Raw genomic sequence first — 17,962 nt, 5'->3', positions numbered from 1 at the left:
GCAGCCATGATACCATCAGACATAATTAGGTCACAATCAGCAAAATCAAAAGCAAATTTTTATCATTCTGAAATATTACTGTTACACGGGACTGAGCAGAGGAACACTGAAAAGCAAAAAGTTTGCGTTTTGGCACTTAAATGCCAAAACTAGCTATTTTACACTATATTTTTTACCAGCTGCAGCATCATTTGTTGATTATGTCCATACAGTAATCTATTACTAAGCTTGATAAATAGATCAGTAGATCCATGCCATCTCCTCTAATCACTGACTGTTTCACTGATCAAAGTGGGATGATGGGTGTTTGTCATCAGCATCTGTACAGTGCTGCCAAACATTTAATATGGCAAATAAGCCCTGCCATGGCAACCCGACATAGAGGCCAGCAAACAATGCTCCATACACCATGGCAACGAGATGGCGGGAGACAGCCTGAGGACAGAGTTGTTGGCCTTCTGCTTGTTTACAGAGAGAAATAGAAGGGCCGAAACAGAGAGGGAGATGGGTAAAAGCTGAAGGAGCGGATGCCATTAAAGCCGGGATGGAGAGTAAAGGGCTGAGACCTACAGAGAGAGAGACAAAAAAAAAACAAAACATGTGTACAAAAGCTGCCAAAACCTCACAGTTACACTAGTCTCTTCACTTCTCTCCTTCTCCTCTGCCTTACCTGAGCGCATAACGCACAAGAGCACGGGCTCCTCCGTGATTCTCGCTAAGCTCAGAAACAGGAATAGCTGGATGAATCACTGCTAGCGCCACAACCGGTAAAGCTTGTGTCAAGAGGCACGTGCTCCTTGTGCACGTGACGCGATAAAAATCTTTCAATGAGCACGAAATATTGTCTCCAGCGACGTCACGAAATCATAGCATGGGGAAAGAAGCACAATTCAGCACACGTAGACACCTTTACGCAAGCAGCCGCACAGGCACAGCAAAACACAAGTGAAATGCCATTCACCTCTTTCACCATCGTGCAAGCATTGCAGCTATACTCGTCAAAAGTATTGTGCAGCATGGATATAACACGTACATGTTTATCCTTATGAAACAGTAATACACCGATAATAAACATAGTTAATATAGGTAATATGCAACTTTCCCTTCTAATTTTAAGTACATTTTGATACAACTTATACTTAAACGTGCTATGACAGTTTTTCACATTGTGGTAGAGTTTTGTTTTGTTTTTACTCAAACTAATTAAAAACTAGATTTGAATCAAACTAAACTAAACATGCTTGCAGCTTAATTTGACTTTTTCTGACATGATGCCGATTATGTCAGACCACCTGCTTATCTGATTAATTTAATTAATCAACACATTTTTTACGTAGGAGCAGTGACACATTAACAACTGAACATATCGCCTATATGAGGATTATTTTATCTCCAGGACGGAAATTATCAGACGCACGCATTTTTAACAGTCAACTACGGGCAATGCAGGACATATGACGTCCACTTGCTCGCTGTGAATTATCCGGATAATCTTGCATTGTTCTCACATGGAGTTTGTACTAGGGAGCTGCCAACTGACGTCTCCAGAGTTTTTGAGCTTCTCTGCATGTTTGAAGATGGCTAGAAAGCGAGCTGTACAGATAAGAACACACATCAAAACACACTGGCAAATACTGATAAACATGGCATAACATGAAATGTGAAAATAACTCCTCTCACAGGTCATAAATATTTCCTAACAGGAGTCAATAAAACTGTGCGGGCCATTAGGCCTCCGGCTGGTTACACCTGTGTGTCATATTAGCTGGGCTGTGTGGCGCGAGAGGTGCTAGAACTGATAAAAACATGCTAATAAGAGTGCGTGGGGAGGGCAGAGAAACGGTATCAATGGCAGCCAGACAGGAAGGGCATTTGCATGTAGAGGAGCGGGGCACTGCTGACGTCAGTGTGCAGCGACACACACAGCGTCAGCAGCCCTCTGCACATGCACTTGCTGATAATGAGGGCTAAGCTCTGGCTGTCAAGACCTGCAGAGGGGGACAAGATGATACAGCCTGATTGTTTTTAAGACTATATTCAGGAAAAAAGTGCAATAGGGGTGGGGGGTGGAGGCACATCCTGAACTGACAGAAGTGTGCCTGTAGCTTAGTGTAAGAGCTCAGGCAGGCTAAGGAAGAAGCAGACTGGGATTAAAAATTGTCTCTGAACTTCTGACCTTGACAGACTTGCTACAAGGCTTTATCCTACATTCAACCGCAGATAAACTGGAAACCTGTGTGATAAAATATTTTGCTTTACTAAAATTCTTCAAATTTAGCATGCATTACATCACAAGGACGGATTTTCTAATTGCACTTTGTAAAAACTCAGCTGGACAGCCCACAGGGCCAAAGACTTTTGCTGGTCTCAACAGCAGCCCCATAGATCAGCAAGTCCAATGGGAAAAATCAGGGGCCTCCAGATGGCCAGGCCGCCTATGGCTGTCACCAGTGTTGTCAGGGCGACCTGGCAAGGCCATGGAAAATTCTTTGACTGTGGAAAGGAGCTCGTTCAAAATGTCATTCCTCTCTTTCACACTCATCTACTACTTCACTGGACCTGGAATTGTTCAGCGCGTGCCTTGCGCAAGCAAACATCTGCAAGTGTCCTTTGGAGTATTTTTAAATACTATAAAACCGGTTTCTTGGTATTTGTATATATCAGACAAACTGTATTCTACTACAAAGAATACAAGTAGAGTTGCTGCATCCACATATCTTAGACTCATATTTTATATGCAGAAAAGACTTTAAAAGAATTAAATTGGTAAACAGACGTCACCAATTCAGTGTCTGACCAAAGATGAAATATGGTCAAAATTCAGGGCAGGGATAGCTCAGTAGGTAGAGTGGTGGCCCCATGGTCGGGGGTTCGACTCCACTGAACGGCTACCCTGAGGTACCCCTGAGCAAGGTACCGTCCCTACACACTGCTCCCCGGGCGCTGCACTGGCGGCTGCCCACTGCTTCACTGGGTGAATGGGTTAAATGCAGAGGAACTATTTCCCTATGGGGACTAACACGCACACTTTACAATTCCCTCTTGTGTTCCTGAGCTGCAGCTTTAAATAATGGCGAGTGTGTTTTTGCAGCAGATTGCTATGAAGGCAAGTGAATTTGACCCTTGACCTTGTGCATATCAAATGTCATCACTTCTTGAGCTATGGCTTTTGTTAATTCACAGCGACCTTGATCTTTGACCAACTGATTCCAATCAGACTGAACTTGAATCCAAGTAAACCTCTGTGCAAAATTTGAAAAATGCTCTCTAGACATTTGAGAGAAACACACAGAAGACAGCAGCTGTTAATTCAATGTCTCACTTCACCTCACCATCATTATCTCTATGCATTTTCCACAATAAAAACATCTAACATCTACTATCGTCTGATCCTCAAGAGTGTACTTGCACTTTTTTATCTGGAGTTTAACAAACTACACCACAAGAAAGCATTTGAATACAATATTCTAAAATGCAAAAAGAAATTGAAAGTGGTTTTTTTTTTAAATTTCTCTATCAGGTTTCCCCTTGATATGGCAAAATTTAAATTGGCAGACTTTCAAAGAGAGATTTCTGATTTCCTCCGTATCATCTGACGTATCATGTGATGTGTTCATAGAGCATCTTTGAAAACAACACTCCTGTTAGCTAAGAACAGGAAACTGAGGCAAGAGTTTGCATGGCCTTGTCGAAATTGGACAAGAGAAGATTGGGGGGAGGAAACATTGCCTGGTCTGATGAGTCTCGATTTCTGCTGATAACATCGTGAGGGCATGGATCCATCCTACCATCTATCTGTGGTGTAATGGTGTGGATATTTTCTTGGCACACTTGGCTCAGTACCACTTGAGTACCATTTAAAAACCAGAGCCTACATGAGTACGATTGCTGACCATTGTCTATCCTTTTATGTCCACAATCTACCCATCTTCTGATGGTTACTTCCAGCAGGATAATCAGCCGTATCATAAAGCTCATCAGCCTGGTTTCTTGAACATTTAACAATGAGTTCACTGTGGCCGCCACAGTCACCAGATCTCAATCCAATACAGCATACAGGATGTGGTGAAACTGGAGAGTCCCATCAAGGATGTGCAACCAACAAATCTGCAACAACTGTGTGATGCTATCACTTCAATACGGATCAAAATCCACGAGGAATGTTTCCATGATGAATTCCGGCAAAAAGGGTCCAACCCAGTTTTAGTACCATGCAACTAATGGCCATGTGGTAACCAGTGAGTTTTTATGAATTTGTTTTTGCTCTTCCCAATTACATCACCATATGGTTGGTTACATTTACTACAGACTCCACTTCCCACCCTATTGGGAACTGTACACTGCAAATCTAACTGTGTGATTACACCTTTTAAACTACTGGGAACTGTAAAGGCAATCCACTGGTCCATCCTTAATGTAACATCCATCTTATGAGGTTAAGGCTTTAACAATCTCTAATGAAGATAAGCCTAAACAGTTGGTCTTTAGCACTAACACTATAAGAACTGGTTGTGTAAACTACAACAACTGGTACATGCTACATGATACGATAAGATAAGCCCCATTAAATAATTATCCACAATATTTTAGGAGGCTAACAAAGGAGCAGCCCGGAACTAATGGCAAGTACACAAATAACCTCCTAAAAAGTGTCGTAAATAGAAGAATGAGGAGGGCAGATGAGGATAATTGTTATTGTAGCTATTTCTCTCTATTTAGAGTCATTACTGAAAGCTGATCTAAAAAAGATCATTTATAAGTCCAATAATATTTCTTTGTCTCACACTATTATGAGAGTAGGTCCTTTCACATTTTTCTCATGCTGCATAATGTTTTCTTTAATTATTTCTTCATTTTTATAGTCATATAGTTTAAGAAAATCCTAAAGGGGACACTTATATGAGTAAATCATAGCATGAGATAAGTCATGTACAACATAAACATTTACTATAGCTCTTTTCTATTTCCATATGGGTGTTGCTACCATCTTGTGAACTATATACTCCATTCAAACCAGTTCTACAGAAAGCTTTTACACTCGCGTGACCTTTATCACAGACCAAGATACCGTGAAAAGTTCCAAATCCTCCTTTTTATTTGTCTCCTTCTAGAAAAACATTGTTGTTTGTTCTCAGAGGAGTATAATTCGTTTACTCTAGTTTCCTTGATAAGTTACAGATGCCTTTTCATGGGACCCCACCAGCTCCAGAGTGTACTTAAGTGAACGACAAGCAAGAGCAAGTATCCACAGATGTGCATGCAAAACCATGTTCAGCCATGTTTTGTGCTGGGCTTGTTTATTTTTAATGTATATGTGTAACAACTATTTAGAATATCTTTGTGGAGCTTTTTGCAGTTTGCAGGCCATTTGTAACATGGTAGACCAATGTGCCTGTGTTAATTCAGCTCCATATTATTGTGTGAAGTTGCACTGGGTTGGGAGTGGTTTTGTGTGTGTGTGTGTGTGTGTGTGTGTCACATTTTTGGTGAGCCAATGGCTGGAATGGGGTTGGACTAATTAGAGGCAGGTGTACTTGATTGCACTGATACACTGGTCTACTTATAGCCCACACTACAAACACTGCTGTGTCGTTTTGTCTCTCTGTGCAGGTATGTAATGTGATGAAATCAGATATGTTTGGGATGGATGGATTTTGTGCTATGAATTCTATAGTGAAAGTGTCGTTTTGTCTCTCTGTGCAGGCCAGGGCCTATTATATGCCACAGCCTAAAGGCAGCAGAGTTGCAGAGGCTGGAGTGACCGCTGGCTATATGCTTGCAGGGTGGTGGGTCTCCAAGGACAACTTCTAACCCTGTTACAGGCAACACGTGGAGTGCAACTGGCCGTGTGGCATAGCTGGCTCTGGCCTTGGGACTGTGTGTTTTTTATACAATTCATAAATGGGACACTGGACTGTTTTATCTTTTATCTCTTGATATATTTTTTTGTCAATAAATTATCTTTTAGAATTTTATTGACTGTCATCTTTTTGCCCACGACAGAGACGGTTGGTCAGACCTAGAATCTTTCTTTGGGTGTGTTACACATTTTTCACCTAAAAAGCAGCATTTCCAGATTTCCGTGCCCTATAGATAATAATAGTTTTAATAACAAGCGTAAGTTGTCCCAAATGTGATGTGACCACATGTGCCCATTTGTCAAGATTATGTTACAAATGAGACTAATAAAATTTTGTCCTGCAAAAATCACATGTGGGATGAAGCAGCAGAGCAAGACTTTACTGTATGTTGTGAATTAAATGTGGAATGTGAATTTGTCCTCGGAGATGTAATGGAAAATGAGTTTTTATAAAGTTAAATAAATACAACTAAAACTACATCTAAAAATAGCAGCAAAAATAGGAAAAACAGGAAACCAGAGGAATTTGGACAAGACCAAGTGATTGATCAGCTTCAACACTAATCCAACATCCAAGCATGTCTGGCGTACATCAACAAAGCTTTGTTTAATCAAAGACTAAGGCTAAAGACACTTATGGTCGCTCCTTGCAGCTGCAGACTGATCTTCTCATCTTCTATCATTGAGGCCTAGCATGTGATTTTACTATGGCACTTTGTTTACATGAGTTTGTAGATGTGCGGCACACAGCCTGTGCACACGCAGGCGCTAATTCCACAGGGGAAAATTGTTGCTGCTGTCTGTGTCCCCACAAAAAGCAGATGGGCTGGACAGAGGCTAACAGAGAAAGAGAATGGAAGAGTTATAACTAAGCTCAACTTGACTTTTGGAATGTAGAAGGAAAATTATGCGTGCCAAGTTGGATACTGCTGTCAAGGCGTAGAGACTGGACAAGCCTGAGGCATGTGGAAAGGGTGTTTTTTTGTCAGATAGTTCAACTCAAAATATTAGATGACTTTTTTTTAACTTTATGTGGCACAATCTGAGGTACTAAACTGACCCATTTACACCCCTGTGTGGTGAAGGAAATGGCTATGAGCCGACACTAAGAAGTTACTTTGTGTTCAACATGGTCGATGCCAAAGAAACTGCTGATCAAATAAAGTTTTAGCAAAAGACACAGAGGCCTTACAAGCAAAAGCATGCAGAACACATTGGAGGAGTCTACAGTAAAAACACGTGGCTGCCTAAGGAAGCAAAGGCAAGAGCAGAAATCACTCAGGCAGCTCTGTTTCTGCAGGTGTGTCCTCAATTCAAGAGAAAGTGGCGGTAGAGGATACTTAAGTGTCCCGGCAGACTTTCCACTTTGTTGATTTACAGTACAACACAGTTGACCTAAGATCACTCTTGGATCTCCCAAGAAAAGATACAGGAAGTCTCTTTGTGTGAGTGTTGCTGCTGCTGCAAGAAGTGTCAGTAAACAGCGAGTACTTCTTATGTCTTTGCTGGCTTTTTGGGGGGCTTTTGTTTTTTGTATGTCATCAGTTTTATTTTGAGTAATTGCTCTAAAATAATTTGATCAAAGACCAGAAAGACATTAGAACGCTTCAGCTTTTGTTTGCCTGTCACACAAGGCGGAATAAATAAAACACACTGCACGTAAAATATGGTTAAAGCCAACATATCTACCACATTGTTTGCTAGACTACCATTTTAAAGCCTTGAATATGCCATTTTGCCTATGAGCACCCAGGGTTTTGGGGTAACCATATTTGCAGGAGAGGGTGGAATGAAAAGTTGTCACCGAAAGCTAACTACTTTTCTGCTGGTACAAATAACCACACAGCAAGCCATCTGTGTCACCACCCAAGTTTTACTCAAAGTGGTTATGCACTTAATTGAGCATAACTTTGAAGTGGGCATTATATTCATATGCAGACACCATCTGCATTCACCAGAGATGAGTGTTTTGTCTAGACCATTAGGCTTTCCGCTTTGACAAAGCATATAGTTAGGGCTGGATCAGGTGACCCTGAATCCTCCTTCAGTAATGCTGCTTGGGGCTTCCCACAGTGCACCAAATGTTTCGTGTTCACTCACCTTCTTCGCTCACTATGTGCTTGCACACCACTCTGCATTTAATTATTAGTTATTAATTTCATGCTGTCTTCCATTGTTTTCCTTCCTCACTCCCAACAAGTCATGCTAGATGGCTGCCCCTCCTTCAGCCTGGTTCTGCTAAAGGTTTCTTCCTGTTAAAAGTGAGTTTAATCTTCCCACTGTTGCCAAAGTGCTTGTTTATAGTAGAGATGGACCAATCTGATATTAAGTATCGGTATCGGTCCGATACTGACGTAAATTACTGGATCGGATATCGGAGAGAAATAAAAAATGTAATCCGATCCATTAAATATCAAAAAAGCACCTCACAAAACTTGCAACATGGCATAACTCGGCTCATAACCGTAGCGCGTCGGAGCAGTATGCATCACGTGATAGAGCGGCTGTGGCGTGCGAGATCTGTTGTCTGGTTCAGCATTTGGAGCCTCGCTACCAAACCGGCATTTCATCTCCGAGAAAGTTATCCCAGAGAGAAGTAAAGAAAGTGTGTAAGTAGAGCAGGGCGATATGGCCAAAAATATTTATCACGATATATATTTGAAAATTTGCGATAACGATATAACTGACGATATAATTGATGCGAGACAAAATACAACTCCACAACATTACTAGCGCAAAAAGACAACCTTCCATTTATTTTCACTTAAACAAGAAGCTGGTTTTTATGTACATTAAAGCTTTATAAAAATTTAACAGTGCAAATGCAAATTCCTTGCTGAAAGTTTAACCAAAAGGCATTTTCAGTAGAAATGGGCTGACATATCCTGAGCATAACCATGTATAATATCCACTGAAGTTAAAAAGAGGTGCTTTGCAACATTAAACTGCAGTGTGCAGTACGTATTTTTCGGACCATAAGGTGCACGGGATTATAAGGCACATTAAGCGAAACAAAGCAGTCAGATAAATCAAACTTTATTAAACTCATTCTTCTTGCTTCCTCCACTTCTGTACCATTGATTCATTAATGTTGAATTCTCTGGCAGCTGTTCTATTCCCATGTTGTTGCAGTATATTAATGACTAACCTCGTATTGTGGATGGATTATCTCAGTCTCCTGACTGAAGTTTGGTCCGTTTACAGCATCCTGCCATGCGATTGCATTTGTCTCTAACCATGAGGAACCTTCACGTTAACTTTTATAAGTGGAAAAGTGTTAGTGTTCGTCCTCCAGCTTCACTGTTTATGTTATGCTAACATAGCTGTGTCGCTAGCGAGCACGTAGCACATAATTATATACCAGCTAGCCCAACTTCAGTAACCCTACAAACGTCACTGCTGTTTAGTTTCCTGTCTTCATTTATGTTGGAAGTGATAGCAGAGCTGTACGTTTGATTTTTTTCAGAAATCTCTCAGTCAGGACATGCAATATCATGCTTAGGTAACTAGCGAAACTAGCGAGCTAACTTCTGCTAGCTTCCTGCTAACTTCCGCTGGCTTCCTGCTAACTTCTAACTCCGTTAAATGTAATACATTTTGTTTTCATGGATGCCTGGAAGTTAAACTTCATAGTTACACCTGATAAAGCAGCAATGCTGATCGTTTTATTAAAGATGAAAGAATTTAGACAGTTTTTAACTCTCGGTGATGCTGCAGTGTTCATTTGACCTGAAGAGACGGAGTTTAGGACCCAGATTACTCCCAGATTTAAGAGCATCTTAGTCCGACAAATACGACAATAACGACGGCCGCTTGCATGTTCTGCAAAAAATGTGCTTTGTCGTGTATCTGACGGACAAACGCCAAACCAGTTCCACATCACTGAAGTTGCACCATTTTTACAAACCAATTCTGGTTCATCTGTTTCACTCAACAATCGGCCATGTGCGTATGAAAACAAAGGCACTGCGCATGCGCGTTTTACTCATATTCTATGGCAATATTTCATCTTCCTATCGTTGCCTAACATTATACCGGTATTACCGTGAACGGTATAATATGGCCCAGCCCTATGTGTAAGTTCATCTCTGAATGTTTGTAAAGCATTCTAGCGTTACGCTTAACAACCGATATATGGAGCTACTGCCTCTTCTCTCTCCCTCCCTCTCCTGCTGCTACTTCAATCGTGAAACTGATCAATGATCAGCTGATCGGCTTTTCTGTCACGAGTCCGTCTCTCATGTTTATTTATCGCCCACTTCGTGCCAGAAAGAGGAAACCAGCAGCTGAACAACAGCAGCACGTTTAAGCTTGATAATCTGTTGTTAGAATTTATTTAATATTACTTTCTACACCAGGATCCTTTTCTACGTAGCTGACGGCTGGTAACTGTGCAGGGGCGGATCTACCAAAGTTTAGCCAGGGGGGCCGATAGGGCATGAACAGGGAAAAGGGGGCACAAAGACATACTTTTCTTTCTTATTCTCATTTAAAATGTCTAGCTTTTAATAAATCATTTTCTGAATCTTACACCCAAAGTTTTAATCTGATGTAAAATGTATAGAAGTCCATTACTGTATATAGTAACTATTAAGTCTAATATACCCTAGTAAGCTATAGTACTTTTTCCTTTGGGAAGATACCATCTGTGCAGTCTGCAATTCTGTTGAAGAAAGATGTTGAATCTATTTAATTATTCTTGAAAAATAATGGATTTCTGTGCATTTTTTTCACACTGCATCAAATTAAAGTTGATTACGTCAATTAAGCATCATGAGGTGGGGGGTGGTTCCCTATTTTTTTTTTTTTTTTTTGCTGGGAGTTTTAGAACCGTATTGGTTAGGTTGCTTACTCTTTAAAATACCAGAATAGGAAGGATTGAGTAGGTTTAAGTTTATTAGATTGATCAGTGTTGCTGAACTATGAAATATTTTGGGTGCAGTGTATTTTTTACATACAGGTATAATAAAATAGCTTTAGTGTTTGTTTGATTTTTAAAATTGAATTTGAACTTATACAAAATGCAGCAAGATATTTAAAAAAACAGTTTTATTGATTAAAAAACACACTATATCGGATTCATATCGGTATCGGCCGATATCCAAATTTATGATATCGGTATCGGACATAAAAAAGTGGTATCGTGCCATCTCTAGTTTATAGGGGGTCATCTGATTTCCCTGTATTTTTGTAGAATCTTTACCTCACAATATAAAGTGCCTTGAAGAAACTGTTATTGTGACTGGAGTGGTCACTCAGACCCTGTAAGACCTGCATAAGCATTAGTACAATTTAACAGGTGAGTCACGTAAACATGTTTATTTCTCCTATAAAACTAGTCTTTATGGTTCCATAAGAAATGATTCACCTTTGGACCAGCCTCAAGTGGTCATTCAAGGATATTACGTTTAGGGCACTTCAACAACCCCAGAGACTGCAGCTTGTTTTAAATCCTGGCATTTACATTAGCCCAGAATTTTACAAATACCAAATAAAATCAGAAGAAAATTACTAGTGTCACTTTTTTGCACCCAACGTGGTCACATATTGTTTTTCCAATGAAAACTGTACTTCCTGCTTTATAGCATAGTTTGACAATATAAGCATTTCATAGTTGCACAGGAAACAAGCCATTTATCTTCATTTAATGTTTTTGCTTAACTTATTGTAGTCACTTTCAGTTACAGGCTGATTGCTACCACAGCATTGTATTTTAGCTTCGCTTGGCTGCACAGGCCTCCAAAAAATACTTTAAGCATCAACTCACACAAGCGACAATACTGATTGATAGGACTGTCAACACCTTCTAACTCAGCTGTTAAAAAGCAAAGCACTGACAAATGTAAAAGTGAAAGAAGTTCCATAATGAAACGTTTTAGTTGGGACATACTGCAAGATGGTTATGAATCCAGCTATTTAAAAGGATCTGTGAACTCATCCTGGATCGACCTGGTTTCTGTCAACAACACGATCTTATTGGCTATGAACTTCGAGATGAACATCCACAGAAGGAATCTATCAGCAGCAGATTTTGAAAAAACAAAACAAAAAAACCCCCCACTTTTCTGCATAAAATCAATTCACACTGTGGGGATGTAGACAAAAAAAGTACACACAAGTACTTCACAAGGTGTGTAGTGTCCAAGGCTATGTGTAAAAGTGTATAAGCAATAAGACAGGAGCTGAAAACAGAATTAACTAGTGGTTAAAGTTTGTTAGTTAACAATTTTTTTGAGTCACAACCATCTCTAGTATTTAGAGATAAAGACTCCAAAAATAGAAAATATCAAATTTTCTGAGCGAAAATGCCTTTTGTTGTTACTTATGCAACAGTAACTCAAATGTATGAAAGCCCGTTTCTGCCACTGAAAAAAAAGTATCCATAACTCGAAATTTTGAGTTTTGTTTTTTTTAATTTAGAGAAAAGTAACACAAAATTTCAAGTTAGCGCTGCCAATCAGTAATCTACGTGAATTACTTCCTTATTATTTATTATTTCCTTTTTACCTGTAAGCTGAAGCCCTCAGCTCCAAATACTACAGCTAAACTACCAGTATTACAGCCAGTCATGATGCACAAATTGCTGAGTATTTTCAGCGTGGCTTCACAAATGATGAATCCTTGTGTTGTTAGCTGAATCACATGGCGTTACTATGGCAAACATACTCTCGAAAGCGCCAGTTTGTTGCGTATCCCTCTGTGGAATATCCTTCTGGGCAACAAGAATATGACGTAATTCACGTAGATTACTGATTGGCAGCGCTAACTTGAAATTTCGAGAAAAGTAAGTCACAATTTTAAGTTACTTTTCTCAAAATTTCAAGTTAATAACTTGAAATTTTGAGTTATGGATACTTTTTTTGTGTGTGGCGGAAACGGGCTTCCATACAAATGACCACTTGTTACACTCAAGGTATGCAGAAGAGCATCTCTGAGAGTACAACAGAGCAGCAGCAGAAGACCACACTGGATACCAAAACAGGTCAATAAAAGGCTGAAAAAAATGTTGTCTGGTCTGATGAGTCTCGGTGTAAAGAGCATGAAAGCTTAGATTGGATTATTTCTTATTACTACTTATTAGTAGCACTAATAATAACGATAATGTCTATCCATATATTCTTCAACATGCAGCGAATGCACCACCAAGAAAAAAATGTCAAGCATAAAATAAAAATTCTGCTGAGTTATTTTTCAATATCCAAATATTTTAAATACACAAAAAATACAACATAATCCAATTTTTGTTAAGCCATATGGCTTTAGGTTTTAATGTATATAATTTCAAAACGTTCTGAATTCTATTTTGCAAAGTGAGAAAAGGTAAGACACAGACAATTCAGTTCAGTGGCCTGCACAGCAGACAAAATGGAGCTTGCACAATGACAACCACAACATGCAGGAACAACATAAATGCCACAATATGAGTAAGGTCAACCCTGCTACGTCAATGATGAACTTTTTCCCACAATGGTATGTTTCATGCTCCAACGGCCCTCAACCTTTTGACTGTGCTCTACTACACTGAAACTAAGCAGAGTTTAGCTTGTAAAAAAAAAAAAACACACTGTACTAACTTATACCTTGGTTAAGATTAAAGTTAAGATGAGCTTCAAGTAAAAGTCAAATGAAAGGGGAACAAAATGTCTTACAGCTTTTAACTCTACACAACATATTCCTCAAAAGGGACTTAATTCATGCGTGACTTCGGCTCCACGTTTACTGGAAACCACTCTGTAAATCATGCCCCTATAAATAGCTGAAGGTAGTCTCTAGTAGACGATATGTATCCAGGTTACATTTTATCTGAGCTTAAATTTTCTGTTGACCTGGTACGCTGCAATTCATCGTTATCACGAGAGATTGGCAAGAATATAGGCATGTATGACCTTTGAAGAGCGGTGGCAGAGAGCCCAGGTGTAAATACTCTAAACAGTGCTTCTCAAAGTCCTTTCTGCTGGCATTGATTTTCTGATCTGCAGGTTCATACAAAAATACTAGATTTACCAAATAGTACCGCACATAATTACTGAAAAGGCAAATGACCTTCTGACACACAGAATGTTTAATCAAAGTGTCATGGCCACTTAAAGTCGTGAAAAAAATGAAACCTATTCAGCAGTTATTTATCGGGGCACAATAAGCAGCGCCACTTTGTTTTTCAGACCTTACAGCTGTATATCCCTATATCAGTCCAATGTTTGATTTACAACACGCCGTTTGAAACTTTGCATTATCAAAGGCTCGATGTATGCCAGGGACAAAGGTAGGCTTGTTGTCCAAGGCAACAAGCTTCCATCCTGCACACACAGTCATGCAGTATATATTTTGCATATTTTACTGCTTAATGTTACATGCTTGTTTTGCATATGCCAGCATAGAGGTATAAAAAAAATGAAAGCCCTGTAGGTAGAATAAACAAATTAACCTGACAGTACTCGCAGAGCTTCCGTGCTGGCAGATCCATTTGACTGCACAGTATCCTGACCGTCTGCTTTTTATTTCGCTTTTTTAGACACATAAACTCTTGAAATGGTAACAGTGTGAACTTTTACAACAATGCTGTACGGCAAATTGGAAAATCAAATACGGGCAAATTCACATTCCAGGTGGATTACTACATAGTTCCAGTGTGTATGTCACAATTATCTAAACAGAGGACTGAATAATGCCACTGTGGTAACTTTATAGAGCTGTAAAATCCTGCCTCATTTTACTGTAACCTGCTGTCCGGTGTTTTGGCATCTAACAGGGCTTACGTATGCTAACAATGAACAGATGAGATAGCAGTGAGGTAACAATCTCTTAAATACAACAGCTAATCCGTGTGCCATTTCCCTTCATGTATGTCCTAACCCTGCAAAACATTACGTGCAACATCTGCAGCTGCGCCATGTGTTTTGGTTTAACGGTATAATTTAGTGCTGAAGTAGGCAACAGTTCTGATAATTGATTAACTAGTTAAGTCATTTATCAATCTGTCTCCAGTGGGAGAATTAGCTACCCTCTCCTCATTGCAAATTACAAGCCCACAATACTGGATGCACTGCGAGAAAACATGGAAGCAAAGCTGTTACTCTAATATTTTTACACTTCCGTGTTGACAACAACTAGTCCATATTCCTTGCATTTTCTATTAAGGACTGTTTCTCTCTATCAAAGTGCAAACATATGATCCATGCCCTTCACACACAACCTTTTTTGACCACTGCGGAGCCCAAGAGCAAGCTATAGTTTCGAGGCTGGGAGGCCCGAGTACAGAACAGGAAGGTTATACCTGATATGGACATGAGAACTAGATGAGGGAGGCTCGAAGCCTTGTAAGGGAACATCTGGTTTTATCATGGAATCAGTGCAGGCTCCTCTCATAAACACAACCTAACGCCTGAGCCCCAGAGCTCTGGCCAATAACAAGCATGTGAACACAAACGCCATCCATCAGAGCTGAGCAGTGGTAGGAGGAGTTCCCAGGGAAGCAGAGACAGAGCAAGAAGAACAGAGAGACAAGAGCACAACTGCGATTAAGTAAATCATTTACAAGCAAGTGACCAACACTGGCTCTAGGAAGCGTCTTATTTCTCCTTTACGTATCACAGTCACAAAGCTGCCATTAACATTCAGGCGACAGGGAGGTTAAATGTCAAAAAGAGGAGCTTATGGGGAGTTCAAATCAGTACAGTTTGGGCCACGATGAAGCACCTCAACATCGGGCAGGCAAGTTGGTGTTAAAGTTTTTTGGGAACACAGTTAAATAACTCAATAGCTGTACAGTATGAGCACAATTTGACCAAACTCAGTTCATCCATCTAAGCAAATCCATAGTGAGAGGCTGTTCGGCTGCTCCATAGCAACAAAGAGCATGTTTCATCCTGTTCTTTCTTACTCTGTTGATCGTGGTGTGAAGGTCTGGGTTGGATCACAGAAGTAAAGGTCAGCATCATACAGGGCTTGTACATGTTCTTTTCAAAATGCCTCACAGCACTCTGTGAGTTTGTCAACTCCAGCTAGGAGCTACAATAGAAAACTTGCCATTAAACATTAACAGCTGAATTCATCAATACACTAAACTCTTTAATACCCTGAGAATTTCTCTAAGCCTCCCGTAGCACCCCTGTGTGGTTTTACAGCTACATATTTTTACTATATGTTTCGGTCTGTTCGGTTCACTCCTCTCGTCTTGTTTGCAATCGACGTAGCGCTCGGTTAATGTAGCGCTATCCACTCACTGTAACACGTGGAGCTGCAGTGCAGACACACCGGAGCTGATGACAGAGACACAGGACAGTTTATCCCCCACTTGCAAAGCAAAGCATGCTATAGCAGCAAGGGATCAGCTGAACCATACCTGCCATACGTGTAGCAGCTGAGCCTTACACAATATTACACATTGGTTTCTTTTTCACTTTTTAATACATTTTTAGAGTTTTAGCAGCACTTCTGAGCTGCTTTAATAAAAATTGTGAGCATGATAATTAAAACATAAATTAGCCAACTTTAAATGTATTTCTTACATGTTAAAAAAATCTTAAAATTACATTTTCTAAAAAATGCTTGGACTCAGCAGCCGGACGCCAGGCTTGCAATACACTGGCAGAAACCCTGCAGAGATAAAAGCTGAACAGTGACTACTGGAAATATATATTCCTCAGAATATATGACTCAAATGAGAGAGGGTGCTTCTCTATGTTTAGATAAATGTTCAAATTTTAACCATTAGAATTTTATAGGGCCTAGTAATGGTTAACGGTGTGCCTGTGAGCTGGGTGTAAGCTTTTTCTCTACTTGTGATCAAGTCCAAGATATATGCACCTCTATTTTTATTATATCCTCACATTCAAAATTTCCATGTACCCACCCCCCAACTTCTTGGTATGCCTGAACAATGGGTAGCAGGTCAGGGACTAAATCCTACAGCAGTGCAAAAGGCTTCAAGATTACTTTTGTTACATTGTCCAAAAGCATGAGAATAATCTACCCTGGCTTCATACGTGATTGCAGCGTCTTTCACAGTGTGGAGTCTCTGGTGTTTAGTACACACATAATGAAGTGAAACTGTCACGACACCGGTACGCTATCTACGACAAAACGTGGAGAAACTGCTGGAGGGAAAACAGAGAACTTTTGTGAATCAAAAGAAAACCAGCAGAAGTCAAAGTAAATGTGTTCACTAAAGTTTAAGGTGAAATGATTCTGAATAGGCTGTATTTAGACTATATATATTGTATTAAACATATATTATATCCCCACAGTGACCAAAAGCACAAAACAAAAATGTTAAATCTTTGCCAGTAAATATAGTTTCCACCTTTACAAATGTTTCTATTAACTTTATTTCGATTTAATTAAAATAAATACTTCTGGAATTTTACCTTTTAATTAAAAATCACTGACTCATTTTAAACTGAAATTCAGCTTAATGACACGTCTCAAAGCGTTTGAACGGGGGCAAGAAAAGGCTCAAAAAGTAAGTATCGATAAAAGGACATTTTGTCGTTGATTAGGTTAATTAGCAGCAGGGTAGTAACACAATTAGGTATGAGCAGAGGTTCACTCATCTGCAGAAAAATGCAGCTACGAGTTGCGGAACAATTTAAGAATAAATGCAAAGGCTTTAAATATCTCATCATCTATAGTACGTAATATTATGAAAAGAGAATTTGGTGAAATCTCCGTGCACAAGGGACAAGTTTAAAAAATAATTATTGCACGCCTGTGATCTTCTGGCCCTCGGGTGATTCTGCATTAATAACAGACATGATTTAGCGATTTAGGAAATCACCGCATGGACTCGAGAACACTTCCAGAAATCATTACTTGTGAATGCAGGTCACAATGCAGATTAAAGCTCTATCGTGCGATGAAGAAGCCACATGTGAACATGATCCAGAAATGCCACTGTCTTCTCTACGCCAAAGCTCATTTAAAATGGACTGAGGCAAAGTGGAATACTGCTCTGTGGCCAGATGAGTCGAAATCGAAAAGTATAAAATTAGACCTTGGCGAGCATTGCCTACGTCACCTGAAACAGATGCAACATAGCATGAACTCTGACGGACTGTCAGATGAGTCAGAGTAACACAAACAAACCTGAAGTAGGTTTACTAA

At 39.8% G+C, this 17,962-nt stretch overlaps 1 protein-coding gene across 2 annotated transcripts in view; it reads right to left on the bottom strand.

The window, feature by feature from the left end:
• The window catches only part of pde3b (phosphodiesterase 3B), a 48,823-nt gene that overhangs the window by 15,944 nt on the left and 14,917 nt on the right, over positions 1-17,962 (bottom strand). The gene's annotated exons all lie outside the window — the stretch shown is intronic.

Source organism: Rhamphochromis longiceps, linkage group LG1, assembly GCF_057381845.1.
Source record: "Rhamphochromis longiceps isolate RC_006_pf linkage group LG1, R_longiceps_female_GT1.1, whole genome shotgun sequence".
NCBI lineage: Eukaryota > Metazoa > Chordata > Actinopteri > Cichliformes > Cichlidae > Rhamphochromis > Rhamphochromis longiceps.
The sequence above is the reverse complement of the archived record's forward strand: the minus strand, read 5'-3'. Positions and strand labels throughout refer to the sequence as shown.